A 7848-nucleotide genomic window follows, 5' to 3' on the forward strand; every position below is an offset into this window, starting at 1 on the left:
TGTTCTCGTTCTCGTTCTCGTTTCCGTTCCCGGTTTATTGTGGACCAACCTTTACTGTTACGATATTTTACCTCGGGCCGCTTAAAATATGCCGATGGGTCGCGGGTTGGAAAGCCCTAACGTAGACAATGAAGGAAGGCTTTTTTTTATCAGAACAAACAATTACTTCTCACTTATTTTCTCAACAGTAATCTCACTAGAAGTTTTGATTTATCTAGAATACATCAAAGCTCGAATGGGATTTAAGTGACTATTAGACGTTTAAAAGAAAGTATATAAAGATTAGAAGAAATGAAGTACTCTAATATAATTAAATATTAATTGACTTACTAAAATTCTATTTCACTAATGTTAGCTTCACCAAAAGGTTTGAACGAAGCCGCCATTCTCAATTGACTATGCGGTAAACAAATGACGAACGCAAAGCATGTTTTATAGTACCGTAAAGAATTTGCAGATTGAAATATTGGTAAAAAAAAAAAGGAAACAAATGGTAGGGAGATAATAAAAACAGAAGAAAGTATAGGCTATACAGATTACAAGAAATAAAGTAGTCTAATACAATAAAATAGATATTAATTGACTTACTAAAATTCTATTTCACTAATGTTACCTACACCAAAACGTTTGAACGGATCCGCCATTTTCAGTCGACTATCTATGCGGGAAACAAATTTAATGGCAGTCACAAAGCATGTTTTATAGTATCGTAAAGAATTTGCAGTTTGAAATGTTGTCAAACAAAGAAACAAATGCTAAAGAAGTGATAAAATTGTAGCGATAAACAGCCATGATTGGTTGAAACACGTTCTTTCGTACCGTTTTATTGGTCAAAAGTAGTATGACGTAGTAAAAGTACAATACCGATAGTTCCTTTAAAATGGTTAGGAGACAAGAAATGTATGTGTACGATTTATTATTGCAGGACTGGTGAAAAGTATAAAATACGTTATGAAACTGGGAATAAGTGCTGTTTTGATGTCGGAGTCCACATTCTTCGAGACTCTGGAATATTTGACACTGCATCACAACCGTCCAATAATCGTCATACTCTCTCCGAACAAAGCATCTCAGAGTTATCTGCAAAACGTAAGGCATTGCTGCGTTGGCAATATTTTGTTAAAAGGGAACTTTTAATGAGCTCAACTCGAAAGTTTCCCTCGAACTGCGCACATTGTTAGAGCTCGACAACAAATTAAAAAAAAAAAATGAAAAAATTAGCTGCCTATATTAATCGTAAAGTTGCGAAATTAAATCTTGAATAAATATTACAGTAAAATTGAGTAGCCTAGAACTGAATACAACAGTAGACAGTTCCCACTCTGTTGTCCAAAAAAACTGAATGCATAAAGATATCTCTGAATTTAAATTGCACCGTAGGCATACATGGAAGAAGGCAACTTAACTGTTATATTAAAGTTGGTTCTTAATGCAACATTCAAAGCAAGTTTTCACAATCTTATGTTAATATGGGTAGCTCATTTTCTATACCTGTCTGTCTGCTATAGAGAATGCTTGTACAGTTTCAGGTAGGTTCGAAATGAGCTCATTAACAATTCCCTTGTAATAATGTGCTGTACTTTAACTTTTATATTGTATTGCTTATTAGCCGACCATAAAATACTATATTGCTCCGGGTCTTTATAATTTATTTGCTATTTTTAAATATTTGCTAATACCTTGCATAAATAAACAAATACGAAGACAAAGTCATGAGAGAGAGAGAGAGAGAGAGAGAGAGAGAGAGAGTGCTACCGAGTTTTTGACTCTGTACTAAACTCACATAATCAGAGACATAGGTCTGTTTGAACAAATATGAGCATATGAGTCGCCTAGAACCAAACTGCACTTTTATACAAAAATCTAATTGGTCAGAAAAATCGAGAAACTAGTGCAGTTAGATTCCAAACAATGATTTTACTACTAAACTTACTTACTTACAAATGGCTTTTAAGAAACCCGCAGGTTCATTGCCGCCCTCACATAAGCCCGCCATTGGTCCCTATCCTGTGCAAGATTAATCCAGTGTCTATCATCATATCCCACCTCCCTCAAATCCATTTTAACATTATCCTCCCATCTACGCCTCGGGTCGACCTGGTTGGTATAGCGCTGGTCCAAGGTTGCGGGTTCGATCCCGGGCCAGGTCGATGGCATTTAAGTGTGCTAAAATGCGACAGGCTCATGTCGGTAGATATACTGAAGAACTCCTGCGGGACAAAATTCCGGCACATCCGGCGGCGCTGATATAACCTCTGCAGTTGCGAGCTTCGTTAAATAAAACATAACATTTTAACATGTTTCTACATCTCGGTCTCCCCAAAGGTACTACTAAAGTTAAGCAGATAAATTCCAAATTGACTCCAAACGAGCAGTTTATCACATTCCCTGCATTATTCTGTACCGAAACCTTAATCCATTATTTCATAATTTGGAGAAAGTGCAGTTTGATTCTAGGCGACACATATGTTTAAAATGTTTAGATTTAGTCCCCGTTGTAACGGAACTAGCAGATATGTTCAGGTTTTGTTCTGTTTTATTTTGCCTTTCCTGATATTTGAGTTGACTCGAAGCTCCATATCATTTGATGTTCCTACATTTTATGAGACAGCGAAGAACTCCAAAAATCTACCACTGCTAAAGTTCCAAATTTTACTTCACTTGACTCAAGTCTAAAATATTAAGGTTAAAATTACGACTAAAACACACTTTTTCAGCACAATGGTACCGAAAAAGTGGCTCTGGGCATAATATTTGTCTGCCTAAATACAGCAGTTCTACTACAATATTGGTAGGATTTTGTTCACAATCTATATCTTCGAGTTACTTTATCCGAAAATGATGTAGTACATAAAATAAGGTTTAGTAAACTGTTATTGGGTCTTAATTCATTATTTTGGACAAGAGTTATAGCATTAGTACCAAAAGAAAACGAACACAATATTCCAGGGAACACCGAAATTGTTATGTATCTTGTTTTCTTCTCTGCTGCAAAAATACTCTGAGAACAGCGATATTATATCTTCTGCAGAAAATGTTTATGGTTGCAGATATCAGTCACTCAGTACCATTCCGTAGGAAGATGGCTGTTGTTTCTGCCCAGGAAAACAAAGATACAGGATTTCTTCGCACATATAGACTTGTCATATGACTGCGATCTGCTTGTAGCGGAGATGTCGTCAGAGCCAGAAGATAGTGATTTGGAAGTGTGGCTGACAGATGTGTACCGAGTTCACGCCACCCGTCCTCTTCAGTTGTACCGTGTCGCTGTCTGGACTCCAAATGGCGGTATGAAGTGGACTATAGACGGATCTTACAGGAAAAGTGAAGATCTGCAGGGCATCCAATTCAGAGTTTTGGTTAAAAAAAATGTAAGTTCTGAATCTTGGTATAACGATTTTGTTTTACTATAAATTATTATACATAACTATGCAGGTGCCTACCCTATTCTAGCATTATAATCACCTACTATAAAGTATAGTTAAAATGTTTCGAAGTATAAATATATTCTTTTCCTCCTATTTCATTATTCTTTTCGCCTACATTGAAATTGCACCTGAATAATGTCTGCAGTTAAAAGCGCTGTTAAATAAAATTCTACTTCGCTCGGGCATGGGCTCGATTCCCGCTTGAGCTAATTAACTAGTTTGATATTTGTTATGGTTTTCTCCAACTGTAAGGAGAATGTCAAGTAATTCCATGGTGAATCTTCAAGCCTCATCACACCAAATACCACCTCACTATCACCAATCCCATCGTCGCTAAATAACCTAATAGTTGATATAATAATAATAATAATAATAATAATAATAATAATAATAATAATAATAATAATAATAATAATAATAATAATAAAGCCGTAAATCTCCAGTGGGGCAAGGCCTCCTGCTTGGGCAGGGGTGGCTCAAGTCTTGACCATCAGAAGAGCCGACCTGATGGTCTATTTACATTCCTAGTTCTTTGTCCACAATTTCACTAGAACTGGTTGTTGCTCCCGCTCAAAGTTTGTTGACTGCGTCCTTCCACCGTGTTCTTTGGCGTCCTATTCTGGTCCACAGTCTTCCTAGCTGCAACTTGAACTCGTCCCCCATCTGGTCCTCGGTCGTCCACGGTTTCTCCAGCCAATTTTTGGATCCCACAGTGTCGCCGTGTGTGCCCATCTGGTAGGATGCATTCGTATCACGTGTCCTCCCCAGCGCCATTTCATCCTTTTAGCGAGTGACACCACGTCCTCTACGCCGCTTCATCGCCGTACTTCTTTGTTTCTGATTCTGTCCTTCAGGCTTATTCCGAGTATTTTCCTTTCCATTCTTCTTTGGCATCGTCCTAATTTTAATGCCTGTTTCTTGGTGAATGACCAGGATTGCGCCCCATATAGAAATACAGGTGCAATGCAGCTGTTGAAGATCTGCCTCTTGTTCTGCAATTTCTGGCTCTTGTCCTGTGGTGTAGTGTGAGGGTTTAGTTCCTCACCACTAGATGGCACCTCGTATTAGTTATTACGTATTTACGTTAGATGTTGCTGTACATTTTGTTTTGCCTCTATGCCCACTAGACGGCATAATTGAGCCTTACTTATGATTGGGTCCGAGATTAACCAGCCTTACTAGTGTTAAGACGAGCTGTCTGATTGGCCGGTTTAAAGTCTAACCGATTTTCTTGTTTGGCTTGGCAAGCTCGTTCTTGGAGAAGGAGTTCACTACGGAAGTTCATCGGTGAGAGTTGACGACGAGACTTCATCACGACAGTTCATCGAAGAGAGTTCATCACGAGGAGAGGTCGAGGACAGTACCTCTGAGAGAGTTGTTGGTTGCAGGACGTCGCAGAAGAGAGTTGGTTGGGGTTCTTCTGGGAGAGGACCTAAATCCAGGATACGTCAGACAGAGTCTGACTACAGCACGGGCTGTTGGGGAACAGTCGACTGGACGTTTCCGCAGACTGGTATTCCTGCAGTGGACTTTGAGTCCGGAGATATCTACGCGTGGGGAACGGGCCGTGAGCGTGCCCGCTCACATTGGAGTTCGTGCTTTGCTGAGTACACGAAAGCACCGCTTCGTGTATACGAGAGTGATCCGGCGGCTACGTACTGGGACGGATTGGTGTATCCGTTCAGAGTCGAATCCGCTGGGAGTGAACCGCTACGTTGGAAGGAACGCAGCAAATTGTGATTGGGAATCGCAATGTCTACGGATGGTGTACAGACTACGCGGCATCGGCACGCCGAGGTCGAGTTATCCACGGAACGTAATACACCTGTGTCACGAGTCGTTTATTGATTGTCAGCGGTATGTTGGAGATATGCTGCCAGATAGTGAATTTCTACTCAAGCCGCAGTGGTACATTTCGGGTTTGTTACGGTGCGAATGATACCGAGGTATGTACTCAGTTTGACGGTAGGGGTCAAAGTACAGTTACTCCTTTTAGTGGGAAAAGACATGTGCGTCAGCGAGACAAGTACGTGTTTATTGAAACTATGTGTTCGCCTCGCATGGCGCAGTCATCGGCAAGAATGGGCGTCCTTAATTGTAGTATTCGCGGGTTTTTCCCCAGGACTCATTAATCATCCTCTCACTCATTCTAGTATCGTTAGATGTATCTCTCATTTTAGTATAGTAATGTGTATCACACTTTTATCATTGTTAATTTTTAGTTTCTCATTTAGGTTAATAAATCATCATTTAATTGTTTATGGCTTAATTATTATTTGTAATCAATTCGCTCCCTTGTAACAACGAGACAACTCGGAGGTGCTTCGGTAGAAGCACGATCTACGGACCAAGGGAAATTGAATATGATGTCTCACGGATGGAAAGCTATGACTCAGAAATGACGTCACAACAGTCCATTAGGATGAAGGACAGACTCCAAAACTTTCTCCATGCCGATGCTATTCGTCTATCAATTTCTTTTTCCATGCTGTTCTGAAATGATATAGTCTGGCCAAGGTAAATGTATTGCGTGACAAATTCGATGTTCGCATTGTTGACGATCATCTGCTCTTCTGCGTCATTTGTCAGTACTTTGGTTTTGCTGGTGTTGATTTTTAGGCCTACTGCCATGCTTTCTTCGCACAATTCGTTCAGCATCTCTTCCAATCGTTTCCTGGATCTGGCAAACAGAACCACATCATCAGCCAAGCGTAGATTGGTCAGTTTTCTTCCGTCGACAGATATGCCGTGCTTGCGACCCCAAGATAACTTGCGAAAGACCTCCTCCAATACACAATTAGAGATCTTCGGTGACAAGGGATCTCCTTGTCTTACCCCTCACTGTATGTTGGTGTTCCTTCTGTATCCAGTTTCACTTTTGTTGTGTTTCTTTGGTACAGCACGCCAAGCAGTCTAATATATTTGATTGGAACACCCTGATTCTTAAGTGTTTTTAAAACACTAATATGTTCTATCGAATCGAAAGCTTTTGCATAATCCACAAGGCTATATACAATTTTAAATTGTGTTCCTCGACTTTTTCCATGATTTGCGTCAATGCCTGAATGTGGTCCGCCGTTGAAAATCCAGAACGAAATCCAGCTTGCTCCAGAGGTTGATTTTCTTCCAGCGTTCTAGTGATCCTGCGCAATATTATTTTCGAAAACACTTTATACATGTTGGACATGAGACTGATGGGCCTGTAGTTATCTATATTGTCTCTTTTGCCTTTCTTATGTAAAATAATTATTGTATTCTTAGTCCATTCTTCAGGTATAACTTCACTTTGCAGAATCTTGTTAAATACCTCTGTCATTGGTGGTATGAGTTCGTCGGCGCCGAGTTTCAACAGTTCATTAAGGATACCATCCTCTCCTGGGCTTTTGCCTGACCTTAACTCTTATAGATGCTCTCACTTCGCTGGCGAGGATCGAAGGTATTTCTTCATCTTTGGGAAGCGCCTGTATGAACTTTTCTGTTGAGTCCGCTGTAACAATTCGTGTACTCGTGTACAGTTGTCTATAGAAGGAAGTTGCCGATTTAACAATCTTATCTCTTTGTGTGATTTTCTCTCCATTTTGACTTTTTAAACTAAGCATCCAGCGTTTCCCTTCACTCAGCTCCCTCTTGACTCTTCTTACGGATTTGGACGACTGCATGATTTCCTCCACCAGTCTGTTTTTAAAAGTTTGCAAGTCTTTTCTTATTTCCTTCTTCGTCACTTTATTAAATTCTGCATACTCGATCTTCTTTATGTCGGAGATGTCTCTTTCTTGTTTTAATTTCTCTCTTTGATCTATGAGTTTTATTGTATTTTCGCTTAGTCTGCTTCTTTTCTTGCCGATTTTCTTCTTGGGTGTTGAGGCCTCTCCCGTTCTCTTTATGCAATTCTCCAACTTTGAGTAGATTTCTTGGACTTCTGTATGTTCGTTATCTCTCCATTCTAGCACTTTCCTCTGCAGTTCTGATTTGTATACTGGATAGTTTATGTTCTCAGCTTGTATATTTCGATCCCAGATATGCTTTCTGTCCCTCTTCCTGATGTTAATTATTCCTCTGACCATTCTGTGATCTGAATCGAATTTGAGAATGTTATTAACTCGTACGTCATTTACGTAACTTCCCTTGTCGGTGAGAATAAAATCTATTTCATTTCTTGTTTTTCCGTCTGGAGATCTCCATGTCCATTTACTATCTTTCGTCTTTTTAAAGAACGTGTTCATTATTTTCAATCTCTGTCCTGCGGCGAAGCTGATTAATCTATTCTCTCTCAAATTTCTAATTCCATAGCCGTATGGACCGATTGGGTCTTCTAACTCGTGTTGTTTCGTTTCCACCTTGCTGTTAAAATCTCCTATGACAAAGTTTATGTCTCCTCTAAAATTGTTGAGAGTATCATCTAGGTCAGTGTAAAAGTTTT

Source organism: Periplaneta americana, chromosome 15, assembly GCF_040183065.1.
Source record: "Periplaneta americana isolate PAMFEO1 chromosome 15, P.americana_PAMFEO1_priV1, whole genome shotgun sequence".
Lineage (NCBI taxonomy): Eukaryota > Metazoa > Arthropoda > Insecta > Blattodea > Blattidae > Periplaneta > Periplaneta americana.